This window comes from Mastigoproctus giganteus, chromosome 7 (genome assembly GCF_048544385.1).
Source record: "Mastigoproctus giganteus isolate SK-2022 chromosome 7, ASM4854438v1, whole genome shotgun sequence".
Lineage (NCBI taxonomy): Eukaryota > Metazoa > Arthropoda > Arachnida > Uropygi > Thelyphonidae > Mastigoproctus > Mastigoproctus giganteus.
The window spans coordinates 110,447,730-110,466,713 of record NC_143581.1 but is presented as its reverse complement, the minus strand read 5'-3'; the positions used below and the strand labels follow the sequence as shown (position 1 = coordinate 110,466,713).

The window sequence follows — 18,984 nt, the reverse complement described above, 5'->3', positions numbered from 1 at the left end:
AAGCTCGCGGGCCGCACAAAAATGTGCGGCGGGCCACATGCGGCCCGTGGGCCATGGTTTGCCCGGGCCTGTTCTAGTGTGATGTAATTAGTAATGATTGGCCAGTTGAGTCTGGGCATGTGTACCTGATTTAACTGAGCAAATGCAAAAATAATGTATGCTGCTGCTGCTGAGAACTCAATTATTGTGGTCCACCTTTCTAGCAGAAAAGCATACTTTTATCAGTGATAATGTCCTGGGAAAATTAGTAATGATGCTTGTCTGGTTCTGTTTCCAATTGCAACAAGCATAAAAGCCCAGGGGGTAATAATATGTTAATGTTTGGTATTTTTAATACTTCATAGGGTACCAAAACTCCATTTTGAATACACTAAAATGAAATCTCAAGCTATTATTGACTTGATGCTCTTACCATAGATAGATACCTATATAAAGAGGAAGAAAGGAGTAGACATGGTAACTGTATAGCAAAAACTTATCAGTAGGATTTCATTCAGCTTGCTGAAAGCATAGAAATAGACTGACTGAATAGTCAATGCAGGGCATCACAGTGAGTTCTTCTGTCTGTCTTGTTCATCCTGATGCTTCTTCATTGGTCCAAACAAGCATAATCACCAGGGACTAAATTCAGACTGTAAGGAGAGTAGTTAGTGGTTTCCCAGATCAAGATTGTCAGTGTTATGTGGACTTGGACATCTATCTATCCATGTGACAAAATTATGGGTGATTGGAACAGTTAAGCTTTCCTTTTTTTTTTAACACATTTTGAAATCCTGTGCATTACCTGAATAAACTAGTATGCTGATATTTTTGAATTTATCTATGGAATTCTGACTGGTTCAGGAAAGAGTTCCTTACATTAACTTTAATTGAAAGCTAAAATTACTTAAGTTGATCTTAAAATAGTTCTGCAACAACTAATACAATTTTTGATGATTTTAAGATGTATAGGAGGTAAACATACTTTTAAATTAAAAGTACGTTACTTAATTTACTTAATTTGTCTTTACTTAAATTTTGGAGTTAAAGCAAAATCTTACCTCGTTAATTGGAGAGCATTTTCTTTGCTGGTTGTAGTAGGTCTACTCTCGAACCAAAGCACATCTGGGAATGAAATTAAACCAATGGTGACAATCAACTCATGAATCAGATAAATTATCACACTTGATCTTTAATCTGGGCCAAATTAGATTGTTTCTTGAAGCGTCTGTAATTAGTGGCCTATTCTTTTGGGTGTATCAAAGATCTGCAGTCCTCTTTGTCGGTGGCTATTCTAGCTGTGCAAAGGCAAACGATCTAGATGACACAAATTTTAAGAAAGTCAGTCTATTCTTTGAACAAGCTCAGGTTTTACAGATTGAAATTCGTACCACATCTTATGAAGGAGGACTCCTTGAACACATGTCGATAGTAAGAGTGATCTGTTTTTAAGACTTTTTGTAGTTTTAAAATCCCGCATACATCCATACTGGATAGAGTGGAAAACCATATTAAATTTATTCACTGTCCCAAACTGAACACCCTTGAAATATTCCTGGATGCCCATATAAAGCCTTCTATAAGATTACTCCAATGTATATACATCTACAACTAATACAGTAAGTAGGGCTTCAGGAATAGACTCTTCTATGAGGTTTCTTAAAATTTGCTTTTAAGGTCTTTGAATTGGCATAATAAATAGAAGCCCTTTGTTGTCTGATTATATGTGCCATTTCAGCGATCCTAGATAAAAAAGAATGGAAATGCGAGTATTGGATCTTATCTGCTTAGAAAGATAGCTGTTCCATTTTTGTACTGTTATTGATGTTTCTGTTGATGATGAGATGCTAATCCAAGATATGTAGTTAAACTTATCCTGAACATCTTTTCTTTTGGAACAATAAATAGTTCATCAGCTTGCCTTTACTTGACCAGAATAATTGCTGAAATACATTGTGGGTCTTCTAAACATCCTGATGGATAGGACACTCATTGCAAGAAAGAAACCCATATCTTCAAGAAATCCATATTATCTCAGAAGAAACATTCTAACTCAGCACAGGTTTCTCAGCACAGATTAGAGCTCAGCTGTGACTTGTGAATTCATTATACGACTCATGAACTGAGAACACCTATAAGCTTAAACCAGAGCACTTCTGCCTTTAGGAAGTGCTCTGGTTTGAGAGTAAGTCTATTGTGAACAGGCCCCGTGTACTGGGCAACTCACTGAACAAGTGATTTCAATCGATCTGTATAGTATCTTTCTATTTAAAAGATATATATATACACATATACACACACACACACAGGTGACCGCCGCTTAACGCTGATAATTCGTTTCCAAAAAACAGAGCGCTAAGTGAATCAGTGCTAAGCGAATGCCTTATTCTTGTAATGTAACATATGTATTTGTGAGTTGCGGTCTATGCCATAGGATATTTCCTAATCAATAATAAACGGTAGAGTAAAGACGCACAAATGTCGGTGAAAATATTTAATATTAAAAATTTGTACATATAAAATATTCTCCATTACATATGTATATAATTATGTGGTAAGTAGCTACATTAGCCTTGAATGGGTTGAGCATGCTGAATTCTGATGGGATCCTTCCACTTGTTCAGATTACGAACCTAAGGGGGCATAAATTCAAATTAAGAAAAGACAGATGTAGATTAGATGTGCGGAAATTTGCCTTTAGCCAGCAGGTGGTTAATTGCTGGAACAAACTTCCATCTGTCATTGTGGAAGTTGATAGGTTGAATAAATTTAAGAAGGAACTGGACAGGCATTTGGAGGGAATGGTGTGATTTTTTTTTTTTTTTGGCTGATGCTGCATAAGCTCATATACTTGCTTTCTTGCATCAAATGCCACTGCTACTACTACTATTACGTAATCAAAATTAAACTTAAAATCATGAATTTATTAATCCGATGGTCCTGGGCTGTTGAGTTTTCGTAACTTTGGTCGATTTTGGGTTGTACTTTGGCCATCTTCCTAGTAAACTAAAAGGGGTTTTACTTTAAAATCCCCACAGCATTACCACCCAGCAATAAAGTCAACCGATCCTTTGCCACTTTGAAGCCTGGCGTGTTTTTTTTTTTTTCTTCTTTCGATATGAAACTTCTTTTAGGCATTTGTTTCCAAAAAAATCCTATTTCATCTATGTTAAAAACATCTTGAGAAGTTTAACACCACTCTTCAATAATTTTTAGGAGTTCTATTTGAAAGTTTCGGCTCCTTCTTGATCTGCACTTGCAGCTTCTCCCTGGATTTTAAATCTATTTTACCAGCCCTTGCTAGCTTTAAATGGTTCCATATTTTTTTTTTTTTTTAAAGGTGAGCTTTCTTCAGATCATCATATAGGCTAATCACTGTTTCTTTAATAATATTTAACTTAATGGAATCGTGCATTGGATATTATCTTCAATAAAATTATTTAGAAGTCTCTCCATTTCAATTATAATAGCTGGCCTAGTTGCTAGCAGTGGAACAGATGTCTTTCCCACTGCTAAAATTAATTCTTAATTTATTTTTTATAATTGTTCTTACATTTGAACCTGCCAGTCCTAGATTATTGCACACATCCACTTGCCTTTGAACAGAATCGATTCGCTTCAAAACGTATAATCTAATTTTCAAATTCAGTATTTTTCTTACCTTAGTAGGCTTCGTACTGCATCCAGACATTGTTCCTTTTTAATTCTTATCTGCCATTATTAATCTTCGAAAATGTAACTGCGTTGCATTAATTATGATACAACGTTTAAGTAAACTGTCTGTTACGAACGATGTCTAACACTGTACCAAGTGATGACTAGACTTCGGATAAATGCATATAACGCAAATATTACAAGCTTTTAAGAAATGATCAATATACTTGATCATTTTTTAAAATGTTGATCATAACAAGTCACCATAGTGCAATTAAATTAGCATGGTAGAAAATTTCACTGAGCATGGGAAACTTTGCTATTCATTTGCAAGCTATCGACTACATCAGATGAAACTTTTTCGTTAAACATGTCAAAAATTCAATCTGTATGCTGATAAAAGAACATTATAGTGAGTTGTGACAGCATTAGAGTGAGATATGGGTTATAGTATAAAAACAGTATATCATATCAGAAAAACAGTATAGTATATCAGCCAGCATAGAGCGAATCGATTTATAACGAGGGCCTACTGTATGTGTATATATATATATATATTTGTAAAAGAATAAGAGAAGTTTACTTCAATGTGATATGTAGAACACTTCCATATGACAAAAGTCGTCGGTTCGAATCCCACCTCAGGCTTGGATCAGAGTAGTACAAAAAACTTGGGAGGTGCATTATGGCCACAGAAGCTGATGCACCAACAACTAACAAAAAAAAAAAAAAAAAAAAACTTCCATATGATACTCTCCAGAAATTAAAAAAATCGTATCTTACATTACAGTAAGAAATAATTAACAATATTAAAAATCAAATGAACACAATTAAAAATTGAGTAAAAATTTAATTTTTGCATTTTTTTAATTGTTTTTGTTTTAATTTCTGGAGAGTATCATATGGAAGTGTTCTACATATCATATTGAGGTAAACTTCTCTTATTCTTTTACAGATATTGATATCAATGTAGAACATATTGAGCAGTATAGCTCTGGTTCATGCCATCAAATATATATATATATATATATATATATATATATATATTTACTTTTTTTTTGTTTAATACTCATTTCTTTAATGGCTTTTAGATCTACAAGCAGTAGAGCCAGAGGGGGAAATTACCCTTTCTGTTCTTTTTCCTTTTTTTTTATTAAAAACTAACCAAAGTAACATTTCCCAGCTGCTTGGTCACTGGTTGGCATCACTCCTGCCTCCCTGTGGTGAGACCAGGAACTTTGGTGGTAAGACCCCCCCCCCCAGGGCTAAAGGGGCAAACACAAGATACAAGTGAATATCCACTATTCACTTGTAAATTGGAGTGGAAGAGCTCCCAATTTGGATACATCCATGAAATTGACTATGAATTCTCTTTCCAAAAGAGACTTAAAACTGACTTGAAGAAACAAGAGTGCCACCAGCATTCCCGATAATACATTCTTTGTCAACTCAGCCAGTGAGAAAACTTTCTCCTTTCATCATACAGAGATGTCTAGAGAATGCAGCAGGTTATCAAAAATGGTCAAAAGTCTCCAGTCAGGTGATTTACTGAGAGGCAAACATTGATATCATTGCACAGTAAAAACTGAATAACACTGGAAATTCTCCAAAGCTGACCTGAATACTTTCTCTTAACAGTCAGATTAGAAAGGGTGCAAGAATATTTGCTGATGCTATCGAGGCAGTGTTAAGTGGGACGGAAAACTGCTAGCGTGGGGGGATACAAAGACTAATAGATTAACAGTAGCCATTGGCAGAGGTGAAAGTGATTCTTGCACTGCTTCTATTGGAATGAGCAGAAGCCTGAAAAACAAGATGCAGGATATTTCAGAGACTGCTGGGAGTCATTGCAGTACAAGTAAACACATGGGTTGTGTTAGGGTAGCTAAGAATAGAAACAGGTGCATGTATACTTGCGTGTACACCAATACTAGGAGTTTAGTAAATAAATTTGATGAATTTGAGGTATTGCTCAAAACATCAAAGGCAGATATTGTAGGGATATCAGAGACGTGGGGGTCACACAGACATAAGGAATGCAGAACTGGAATTTGGGGAGTACAATGACTACAGAAAGGATAGACAGGATAGGAAGGGAGGAGGGGTTATGCTATTAGTTAAGAAACACATAAAATCCAAGGAAGTGAAGCCAGTTGATATCGCTGGACAGTGCAGTGTCGAGTCAGTTTGGTGTGACATGAGCATTGGGAGATCAAAATTGAGAGTAGGAGTGTGCTATAGGCCTAATGACTGTAATGAGTATAATAAGAAACTGTACAGGGAAATAGAGTGGGCCAGTACATCAGAGAGTCTTATAATGGGGGATTTTAATTTCCCAGATATTGACTGGAATTTGTGGGCTGGTCACTCACACACTAGCAAGGCTTTTATGGATTTATTGGATGATTGTTTTCTACATCAGCATGTTCGGGAGGCAACTAGAGGGAGTAATACTCTTGATCTGATTATCAGTGGTGATTCTTCATGCATCAAGAATCTGCAGATAAATGAACCACTAGGTGGCAGTAATCACAGTGTGCTGAAGTGGGACTTACTCAAAGAGGTAACTACCATTAGAGGTAAAGGGAAGGGTTATTGCTTTCGTAAAGGCAACTACGATGGTCTGAGACAGTACTTAAATTCTATACAGTGGGACCAGCTGAAGATTTTACCAACTGAAAATTCAAAATGGGAAGCATTCAAAGAACTTATCTTAGAAGCTACTAGGCTTTACATACCAACTAAGAAATATTGTTCAAGGATTAGGCCTAAATGGATGTCAGATGAACTAATGAGACATATAGTAGAGAAGAAAAATGCATGGAATACATACAAATTAACACGTGACACAGAAGGCCTATGATAGATACAAGTTGATCTGTAACCAAGTTACAAAGGAGGTTAGGCAGGTGAAGGCAAATTACGAGAATTCTTTGGCAAGGATGCAAAGAAAAACAGCAAAGAATTCTTTACTTATGTAAACTCTAGAAGTAAGGGGATGAATCAGATTGGTCCACCTGATATCGATGGGTCAACTGTAGATGATCCTGCTCAGGTAGCTAACAAACTAAATGAATATTTTGCATCAACATTCACACATGAGGAGTTATTCAGCGAGGGGAATGCCAGAGGTGTATTCAGCTCTGGCAGTAAGCTAGAGAATCTTGTAATAACTGAGAGTAAAGAGGAGGAGAAATTGTTGAAGATAAACACAAGAAAAGCACCTGGGATGGATGGATCTATCCAGTTATATTAAAGGAGGTAGCAAAGGAAGTAAGCAAACCCTTAGCCATAATTATGAGAGCTTCCTTGGACTCAGGGGAAGTACCCACAGACTGGAGATGTGCAAATGTGAACCCAATTCACAAAGGAGGATCAAAGGCTGACACAAGTAATTATAGACCTGTGAGTTTAACTTCTGTTCCAGGAAAATTAATGGAGGCACTGGTTAAAGAAGCACTGCAGGATCATCTAGACAAGACTTCAGTTACAGCTCGAACACAGCATGGTTTTGTTAAGGGGGAGAAGTCTTGCTTGACCAATTTGATTGGATACTATGATGCAGTCACAAAAGAACTGGATGCAGGGAATAACTTTGATATTATATACTTGGATCATAGAAAGGCTTTTGATACTGCTGCACAAATCAGAGCAGTGTGGCATTGGAGGCAAATTGCTGCTATGGATAAAGGGGTGGTTGAGGGGGAGAAGACAGAGAGTGGTAATCAATGGACACTGCTCATCGTGGACTAATGTTATTAGTGGAGTCCTTCAGGGTTCAGTGTTGGGTCCATTATTGTTTTCTGTATTTATAAATGATATTGATGATGGTATATCAAGCTTAATGTCCAAGTTTGCAGATGATACAAAGGTTGGCAGGGTTGTCAAGGACACTACTGGCACTATGCGGCTGCAACAGGATCTGGAAAGGTTGAGCAGATGGGCTGAGAGGTGACAAATGAAGTTTAACATTGACAAATGTAAAGTACTACCAATGGGAAACAGCAACCCCAGAGCAACATATCAGCTCTGTGGTACTACACTGACAGTGGTAGAGAATGAAAAGGACCTGGGGGTAATTGTGCAGGCAGATATGAAGTTCTCTGACAGTGCAGACGGGCTACAAGAGTAGCTCATGGTGTATTGTCAATGATATATAGGAATTTTTCTAGCATGGATAAGGAGGTGATTATTCCCTTGTATAAGGCAATGGTCAGGCCACACCTAGAGTACTGTATACAGGTCTGGAGGCCTCATTTCAAGAAGGATGTAGAGCTGCTGGAACGAGTACAGAGAAGGGCAACAAGATTAGTGAATGGAACAAAGTGGTCCTCTTACGAAGAAAGGCTTAAGTTTTGCGAATTACAGTGTCTGGAGACTAAGCACCAGTGAGGTGATCTGATAGAGGTATATAAAGCCTTGAATGGTTTGAGCATGCTCAATGGTGATGGGATTCTTCCTCTTGCTCAGAATAATTACCTGAGAGGGCATAAATTCAAATTGAGAAAAACAGACATAGGATAGACGTGCGGAAATTTCCCTTTAGCCAGCGGGTAGTTGGTTGGTGGAACAGACTCCATCCCTTGTCGTGGAAGTCGATAGCCTAAATAAATTTAAGGCTCAGCTGGACATGCATTTCGAACGAACAGAGGGGTGAAGTGGAAGTGTTTTTTTTTTTTTTTTTTTTTTTTTTTTATGGCTGATGCTGCATAAGCTTGGTTTCTTGCATCAAATGCCTCTACTAGTGCCAAATGCTAATGCTAATTATCCAAACTCAATCCATAAATATTGTTATTAGAACACATAACAAAGCAAATACTAGCAGCAGCAACCAAATCAATACATAATGGAAAATGCAACTGTGTTAACCGTTGGTGGAACGATGCATGCAGTAGGTGCCTCCGTAGCCAGGTGGGAAGGAGCAGCTGTGCGTAGCACACGCTTCTTGATTAGACCGGGGTTCGAGCCCTTCACCACCAAATACAGATCATGCGGAAAGGTCAGGGAATGACCACCACATATTCACGGAGCAATATGGCCTTAGTTGCTAATGCTCCTAAAAACCAGATAACAAACAAACAACAGCATGCAGTAGAGCTAAAGAAGAAAGGGATAAAGCATGGAGCTTATTTTTCAGGTGCCCCCCAGCAGTAAATCTTATTAATTACAAAAATACTAAAGATTAAAGCAAGAAAAAAAAGGAACAGGAAAAAGGACTCGGATGCACTTTTCCTCAACAATTACTACAGACACTGATATCAAACAAATGAATGGCAGATACCCACCAACATCCTTCCCCATCTTCAATAGGAATATGAGGGACATATCATCACTTCAAGAAATTTTTGCCTTTTCAAAAACTGTTTGTAATGTAATAGCAGTAGCAGCTTATGATCAGTCTTTCCAGAGTATCAAAATATCAGCCAAAAGATATAAAATAAATTTTAACATCAACTTCTCACATGATTATAATCAAACCTGCACAATAATTGAACTCAAATCTTTAAAACTGGTCCTGAAACACTGTTGGATAACAGTGCTTCAGGACCAGATGGAATATATAGAACATTATGTTAGAGCATTTAGAAGACTATTGATCTTTTATAATAGAATTGTACAGGAAAATTCATATCCATAATCCTGGAGCCATTCTTTTGCCTTAGCTTTCCCTAAACTTGGAAACAACTAGTCAGTTCTACATAACTACTGACTAATATCACCTACCAGATGCTTAAGCAAATTATTAGAAAAGATGGTTCATAAGCGACTTACATGGTTACTGGAAATGAAACACCTTATCAATGACAATTATCACAGCTTCTGCCAAAAAACAGATGTGTCCTGGATATGAGGCAAACATCTGTATCAGACGAGCATTTAGTTATGGTAAGTCTCGATGTAGTAAAAACTTTCAACACCATTGGAGATATGGACTCTTTAGCGACTTTCGTTCATTAGGACAACTACCTCTCCTTATACAAAGCTTTTTACTTTGTGTAAGTTTCTAAGTATACTACAGAAATGTACTACCTTGTTCTTATGTTGAAGAGAAAGGTGTTCTGCAAGGATCAACTTCAAACCACAATAAACAAAGTAAGTTTTTGGATGGAACAAAATGGCTATTGCCTCACTGAGCAGAAATCTATGGTTATTCATTTCTCCAAAAAGTGTCGTATGCACCCAGAACCTGAACTATGTTTGAAATCTCACCGAATTCTAATTACAATCTTTGTGCACATATGAGTACTCAATGTCCAAAAAAATTTAACATCATTTAAACTATTTAAAGTAAATTCTGTTTTAGACTATGGAGCTCCTATTTATGATTCTGCTAATAAAAGCATTCTCAAAAAAATTGAATATCATCCAACACAGCACTTTAAGAATTTCCTTGGGAGCCTTCCAGCTCAGAACCCTTTTCTTCCAGTTCCAGTCTATATATAGAAGCAAATGAACCTCTATTCTATCTCAAGAGGAAAAGGCTACTGCTAAATTTTGTGGCAACAATCTAGAGTCTGCTCTAACACCCAGTTCTGAAATTCCTGTTTGACCCACTGCTGATGCAGTTTTACAAGACCAAACCTAATGAAAATAAACCCACTGGAATCAGACTACAAGATCCAATGAATAACTGGAATGTCCATCTTAACAATATCTACCAAGAAGCAGAATAACTTTATCCACCATGGTTCACAGTCATTGTCCCATGCTGAGACAACTGCTTCAAACATATAAACATTCACTATACTTGCCATATCCATTAGTTACATGCAGCTCATTCCATAGGCAATTCCCACTATGGGCAACCCCCCCATATAACACAGTACTTCTGCAACACTGTTTTGCTCTAACATGACTGATAAATTGCAGCAATCCTCGCACAACACGGTACATATATAACAAGTTTCATTCTAACACAGTTTGAGAATTGCGGGAAATCTCACATAACATGGTATTTTTGAGCTATTGTGCTGGGAAAGCCCTGCTATTATGTTAGATGTAATTTTCAATGTTTCCATCCCTTTTTGTGAAACCCTGCTGTTGACTCGCTAGTTGTTTATTGCCTTCATGATATTTTACTAAAGCACATTTCTGGAGGTCACTACCACAAAACAATAAAAACCATTTGCAGTTTCCGGTTTATTGATCTTTTCTGTTAGCGTAATCAATTATAAATGGGTAGAATATGCAATCTTCTTGCATTTGCAAGAAGATTGCATATTCCGATAACTGGAATTCTATGGGTTTTCACATTATTATGGTGAAATGTGTTTCCCCTTCCATGAAATATTCAATCATATAAAAAACAAAAATAAATTTTCAGAAACTCATTACTCTGTATCTCACTTGTGTGTGCCGGATTCTTTGTTATTAATTACTTATTTTTACTTTTTTAAATTTTACAACCAAAAAAAAAGTCAGTGAACAGAAATATCAATTAATATGTACATATTACAGTACATATTAAGCTGTGTATGTAAGCAACATAAATTTATTTTTATTTTGCTAACTGGAAATATTCTTCCGATTTTCACATATCATTTAAAGCGGGATCCGATGTATTTTGTTGGGAGATCCCTGGGTTAGATTCTCTGCTATTGAACGTGTGCTTGTTTGAGACCATAAAATTAAACTGACTCTTCTTGGCCAATTTTCTAACTTTTAGACATGCAGTTACTCATCCTTTATTTGCCACTTTGCTTCTGCCATTTGCATTTAATTTATGGGGGGGTGTTAAAATAGGCTTACCACATTGTTCATTCTGGCCTTTGTTTGTGTACTTTATTCTCCATGAAAAATTGTTGTGTTGATCTTTATCCTTTCTTGTAACTAGAAGGGATCTATTCTGCAAAATTGAATGAAGTTATCTGGCTCATTACATATTTTCCTTATCTTAATTTATGACAAATTTAAACTTCAGTCATGTTGCTGTTTGCCTTGACAGTATTTAGTGAGTTCCCTCTTCCAAAATACCCACCAAACGCCACAGGAAACTTCATGACTGTTTTAAAAAAAAAAAAATCTTAACCAACTTTTAGAAACACTTTCTAACATTATTCACAAACAAATGTTATGCTTTAACTTAATCTCTGATAAAGTTTCGGTTCCTTTCTCACCCAAGGAACTCTCTATTCTTTCTCTAATTTTCTTCCTGAATGCTTTTTAAGTTGTACGAAACTTTTGGAACTGTGTCATGATCATGTGTATGATTTTATTTCTTGGCTTGAATGTACTTCACAGTGTAAATACAGAGGACCTTTCTAGTAAAAAAAAAAAAAAAAAAAAAAAAAAAAGAGAAGAAGAAAAAAAGAAAAAGGCAGTTTTAAAGTGTATTTTAATATAATTTTTGATGTATTGTAAATTCTGGAAATTATCAGGAAAGTTCAATTAAGTAATAATTAGAATTTCATAACAGTTTTAGATTTGGAATTTACAATGTATTGTAGCATAGGCAACAACAATGTATCCACTTTCAGAATACACCTAATTCTGTTTTTGCACAAACTTTTTTTTACACGAATTTGATTTAACACGAATTCAAAATAAATATTTCATTCTCTTTTTACACGAGTCATTTTGATTTAACACGATTTCTATGAATTTTTTTTTGCCTAAATTGTAAGAATTTTTTTTTTATTTGTGGCATATTAGTATCATTTCTATATTACACGCACCAATAGATTGGATAACAGCTAGTGTGTGCGTTTTGAAACGCGTGCTTTTGCTTACCAATGTGTACGTCTAGGTATCTATGAATCATCAACGTTTTTATTGAATTTGGTGCACATTTACGGTATTCGTGCATTGTACCTTCGGAAGACATGTAGTAGTAAGCTCTATTTCAAAGTGAAAGAATCTTTAGTGAAATTTGTGCACATATAAATTTATTAATTTTGCCAATAGTCAATAAATTGTAAGTTTACAAATTTTTCATACCTTTTTTTTATTAATTATAACTGAGATATTTTTCGGTAGCCCTTATATAATGTCGAATAATTCGCCTATTACCAAAATGAAAAGGAAAACGATTTCTTTGGAACTTAAAATTCAAATTTTAGATCGTCTTGCAACTGGACAAGTGGCTACGTCTCTAGGAAAGCATTTTGGTGTACATGAAGCTATCGTAAGAACTATTAAGAAAAATGAAGCTGCAATTAGGAAGTCGGTATGTTCTGGAACAAAAGTAAGTGTTAATTCATCATCATATACAAGAGATATTGTCAAGGAAAAAATGGAAAAGGCTCTGGTAATATGGATAGAAGATCAGTCACAAAAAAGAGTACCAGTAGATGGAAATGCCATCAAGCAAACAGCACTAAGAATTTACAGACAGATTAAAGAAAAGGAGCCAAGCATTTCATCTCAGTTAAACAGAAAGTATGAATTTTCTGCGAGTACAGGTTGGATGACAGGGTTTCTTAAAAGGAATGCTCTTCATAATATAAAAATTAAAGGTGAAACTGCATCTGCAGATGAATCGGCTGCTAAAGTATTCCAGCAGGAACTTGCAAAAATTATTGAAGATGGAGGATACACTCCTGATCAAGTGTGGAATGCAGATGAAACTGGTTTCTTCTGGAAACGAATGCAACAGAACGTATGTAGCCAAATCGCAGAAAACTGCTGGTGGTTTTAAGGTAGCTAAGGATCGCGTGACCTTATTATTTTCCTCCAACGCTTCAGGAGATCGTATGTTGAAACCACTGCTGGTAAATCGAGCCCTAAACCCACGTTCAATGAAAGGTGTAGATATCAATAAACTGCCTGTTCACTGGATGGCAAACAAGAAGGCCTGGGTGACCACTACTATTTTTACAGAATGGTTCAACAAATGTTTCGTCCCAGAAGTCAGACGTTATATGAATTTGAAAGGTCTCGAATTTAAAGTTCTTCTGATTCTTGACAATGCACCCGGCCATCCTGTCTTGGAACACCCAAACGGTCAAATTTTATTTCTGCCACCTAATACTACATCTTTGATACAACCGCTAGACCAAGGTATAATTGCGACAATTAAAACATACTACGTAAAACGAACATTCCAACACGTTTTGGACAAACTGAATGATGAAACACTAACAATCATTGATGTGTGGAAGAAATTCTCAATTGTGGATTGTATCAATCAAGTTGGATTAGCGTTAACTGAATTAAAACCAGCAACTTTAAATGCGTGTTGGAAAGCGGTTTGGCCACAATGTGTAAAAAGCAAAGATCCCATCATCCCTAATACGACCGAATTTCCCAACATCATTACAATGGCACACAAAATTGGTGGAGAAGGATTCGATGATCTATCGTTTGAAGATATTGATGAATTGTTAACCGACAAAGCCCTAAGCGAAGATGAAATATTAGAGGTTGTCCTTGGGACTCCTTATCCCACAGAACGTAGTGATAATGAAGAAAATGATCCTGTTCTAAATGCAGATTTAATAAAAGAAGGTCTGGAACTGGCCAGAAAATTAGGTAATCATTTTGTCAAAAATGACCCTAATGAGGAACGCGCTGGGAAGTTTCAACGTGAACTGAAGTTGTTGACAGCCTCTTACAGAGAATTATATAACGGCCTAACCAAAACACGAACACAACGATTAATAACTGAATTCGTTCGTAAAACCGGTGAAACATCAGCACCAGAGGAGACTCGTGCTGATTTTGCTCAAGAGATCACAGACAGAATTTCATTAATAGAGGAAGAAGACGATGTCCACAACATTTCTAGTGATGGCAGTGATATTCCAGTCGTACGCAAACATATGCGCCGTTTATTATCAGAAAGTGAAAATGAATAAAATCTTGTTATGTGTAAAACAGATTTTTTTTGTTCATGAAGAATTTTTTTTCATTTCATATGCATACAAATTTATTTTAATACATTTTAATTACATATTATTACATGTGTATTTTGTTTAAATAAAATAATAAGCTTAAAACGAATATTTTTATGTGTTTTTTTTTTTAATTATTTTTACTGATTTTTTTAGATCCGGAACCAATCTTCTTTTCTTCCATAAATACAATGTCTTTTTTTACACGAATTTTTTTTACACGTATTTTTCAGGAACGTATCTATCGTGTAAAAACAGAATTAGGTACTGTATTCAGTTATGGCCATGCATTTTAATAATATTTTTTTACATAGTGTAATTCAATGCTTTTGGTGGTATCTGATAAGCGTGATAATCTGGGTTTTACTTCTCCAATGTATGTTAAGGTTGTGGAATTCATTTCTTGTAAAATTCCCCAGTCATTCTTATCATTCCACTGTTTCTTGGTAAGGAACATAGGATCCTCTGGAGACTTCTATAATAGTCATCTATAGTAGGGCTCTTCATGGCAGAAAGACCATAGAATATGATTTGAATATGATTGGAATGCATCTCGTGGTCTTCCACATGAAAAAAGTGGTGTTTCCACATGCTAGTACTGCCCTTATGCTTGAGTCATAGTCGGTGGTGTCCATTATTTTTTCTGTCAAGTCCAAATTCTGTAGATCTTGTTATGCACTGGTACCTACACAATAGGGCTTCACTCTACCAATTTTATGTAATCTCCAGTAAACTGAAAGAATTGTCTACCTCTCAGGTTAGCAACAGTTTAGATATTTTCATGCATAATGCATGGCAGCCATAATTTGGAAAATATTTTCCAAAATTCATTTACTGTAGTGTGATTTTGCAGGTCAGCAAAAACTTGTGCTCTGTGATAATGCAATTATTATTCATATTGGAATGCAGCAGAGGAAGCATTTGCAAATTAGAAAAAAAAAATTATACTATTGAAGGAGGTTCAAAAAAGATTTCTGTATGCACAGAAGTACAGTCAGCTCTCATATAACACGTGTTTACATTACACAAATTCAATCATACATGATTTATAAATAGGGGAATGATATCGTATATAACACAAACCGAATTCGCTTATGCATGATTCGCCTGTGTGTTTACAAGAAATGGCAGTCAAACGCGGAATTATCCCAACTGAACGCAATACTATAGGAATGAAGAGAAGATTCTGAAAATATATTTGTTTTTTTATATCAGTGAAGGGGAAACACATTTCACCATAATAATGTAAAAACCCACACAATTACAGCTATCGGTATTATCGCAAATGCAATTAGATCGAGTTTACTACCTGTTTATAACAGATTCCACTAGCAGGAATGCAACTGGAAATTGTTTTTATTGTTTTATGGTAGTAACCCCCAGAAATGTGCTTTAGTAAAATGTTAGCTAGTGAGGTGTTAATAGTGTCTCTCTGCCTTTACGGTGTTGTTTACACGTGTGCTTTACGGTGTTTGCTACACACGCGCAGCTTAGTTTATGTGTATCAAGTCTGCCTCCTCATTTTGTTATTTTGCTTTATTCCCTAAAAATGAGTAAAATATTTAAAAGGTGTGTCCTAGTGAAGACACTACAGATTCAGAGAGAAAAGGAAAAGCAATATCGATAGACAGAGGCGGACTGGGTCAAAAATTCTTACCCGATAAAATTTGTAGCGGCCTCATACTAGCGTTTATAGCCAAAATCACACTGGCCTCTGGCCCACCGGGGTTTCCCCGGTAAGGCTTATGGCCAGTCCGCCTCTGTAGATAGAGAAAAATATGAAAAGACACAAAGAATTGGAAGAGATGGAACATCTGTTTGGATAGAAGATCAAACAAAGAACAAGTTTGCTTACAATAGAAGCAAAAGCATTAGCAATATTTTATTATGTAATAGTCGTAATAAAATACCTAAGTATTTTATTAAGATTATTTATTGTGTTTGGTAATGTTTTGGTTACAAATGTGTGTTCAATCTTGAGTGGTCGGCACCTAACTCTATTTTTCCCATAGGGCCTGTTATTTATGAGGTGGTTTTGATAAGTTTCCAGCCTGACAAGGAAAAAATTTGAATAGATGAAAATCCTTTTAGTATGTTGTTACCCAGTGTCTCATAATATGTTGTGCAAAATTTCATTAATTTCCTGATAGGAGTAATTTTTTTTTACAGGTCTGAACTGACCATGGCAATGCAGTGTGAGTTTTTCCAAAGTTGAGAAGAGAGCTGTCATCAAGTACCTCTTCTCCAAAAAAATGGGAGCCAAAGAAATTTATGACAAATTGAAACAAACAATGGCCAAGGAGTGCCCTTCATACAGCACAGTGAAATCGTAGGTGGCAGATTTCAGATGGGGGAGAACAAGCACAGAAGATGAGGAAAGACCAGGAAGACCCAGGACCGTAGTGACTGTGGAAATTGTCGATAGTGTCCACGACCTTATTCTTGCAGACAGGAGGACGGGTCTGCAATGTGTAGCAGACACCCTAGGCATCAGTTTGGAGCGGGTGCATTACATTGTGCATGAAGAATTGTGTATGAGAAAACTGTCTGTCAAGTGGGTTCCCAAACTCTTGACAGCTGATGACAGGAGGAAAAGAAGGGACTGTCCGAAGGTACTTTTGGACCATTTTTCAAGTAGTGCAAGCAATGTTATTCAATGAATAGTGACAGTTGATGAAACACCATTGTACATGTATGATCCTGAAACCAAAAATTAATCCATGCAATGGTGTCTTGATGGATCACCACGACCCAAAAAATTCCGCAGACAGAAATCTGCAGGGAAAGTGATGGGTGTGATATTTTGGGATTGAGGGGATAATACTCAGCGAATACCTGGAAAAGGCACCACCTTGAATGCTGAATGTTAGTGGTATGTTGGACAAATTACATGCCACTTTGAAGGAAAAGAGGCGGGGAAAGTTGTCAAAATGCAACCTTTTCCTCCAAGACAATGCTCCCTGCCACAAGGCCAGAATTGCAATGGAGAAAATTCATGACTTGCGGTATGAAATCATTGAACATCCTCCTTATTCTCAGACCTTGCCCCCTAGGACTATTATCTGTTTCCCAACCTCAAAATGCACCTCAAAGGTACTATATTTAGGGACACAAGAGACATTATATCAGCAGTAGAGGGGTGGTTTGCAGACAGAGACTTCTATTACCATGGAATACATTTGCTGCAGGAACGTTGTGGCAAGTGTATCAACCTGGAAGGGAACTACGTTGAATAAAATGACATTCATTTGCCACTGGTGCCATGTTTTCTTTCTGAGGCTGGAAGCCTATCAAAACTCCCTCATATATTGCACGAGGGTTTCTAGGAACACAACTATCGTGTGCTATATGAGGACTGACTGTAGTTGTGATAGAAAGTTGAAACAAACACCACTTTTTCAACACAGTCACCAGATGACACATTTTTGCCAGCTCTCAGTACATGTCCACAGGCCAGTTTTGTAGAAGTCCTCTGACTGTCCTTCAAACCACAACTCGGCAACAGAAATCACCTTATCAGTAGCAAAATGTTTTCCACAAAAAAAGGACTTCAGAGCAGGAAAGAGGAAGAAATCCGAGGGTGCAAGGTCAAGGGAATAAACAGAGTGCAGCAGTATTTCAAACCCATGGTCATAGGCACACCTAGCTACAGCATGTGAGGAATGCAGGGCATTATCATGGAATAGGAGCACACCTTTTGAGCTTTCCCCATCTTTTTTCTTTTATAACAGCGCGTAATTTTATAAGGCCCTTTTAAAGGTAATCTGTTTGTATTACATTGTGCTAATCCCAAAAAGTTGACAGCATCACCTTTCCAGCAGTTGGTTGCACCTTTGCCTTTTTTGGGGGAAGGGGGGACTCTGTATGCTTTCATTGTTTTAACATTTGTTTAGCAACAGACATATCTTTTTTTTTTTTTTATATATATATATAAATTTTATTTTTTGAATTCGTGTTGATTGTCACAAGTGCATTTTATGTTACTTATTGTATTCCACCATAATTATGTCATTTGGTACCATTTCTCTTATACTGGAAGTGATGCCATGTAACTTTAACATTGTTTTTTAAACTATGCCATTTTTGAAAATACTCCCAAGAACATTTTCAGTTCCTTTTATTGCTAGGAGCCTACTGTAGAATTTGATATGCAATCCTGAATCATTCAGTATATGTTAATTACTAGTAAAATAATAAGAGGAGTTTACCTCAGTATAGGGCGTAGAACACTTCCGTATGATACCCTCCAGAAATTAAAACGGAAAAAACGAAAAAAATCGACAACTTACCGGTACATCAGAGTAAAATATAAATAATTAAATAATCAATTTAACACAATTCAAATCAATTTAAAACAATTAAAAATCAAATTAACGTAATTAAAAGAATCTAACGAAAATATTCAAAGCGATTTTGAGGTAAACTCCTCTTATTATTTTACTAATATAATTATCAATGTAGAACATATTGAGTAGTACAGCTCTGATTTATACTAGTTAATTCCTAGTTTAAACAATTT

At 36.2% G+C, this 18,984-nt stretch overlaps 1 protein-coding gene across 1 annotated transcript in view; it reads left to right on the top strand.

Moving 5' to 3' along the window:
- Positions 1-18,984, top strand: part of LOC150083143 (uncharacterized) — a 90,538-nt gene that overhangs the window by 48,762 nt on the left and 22,792 nt on the right. The window lies entirely within an intron of this gene.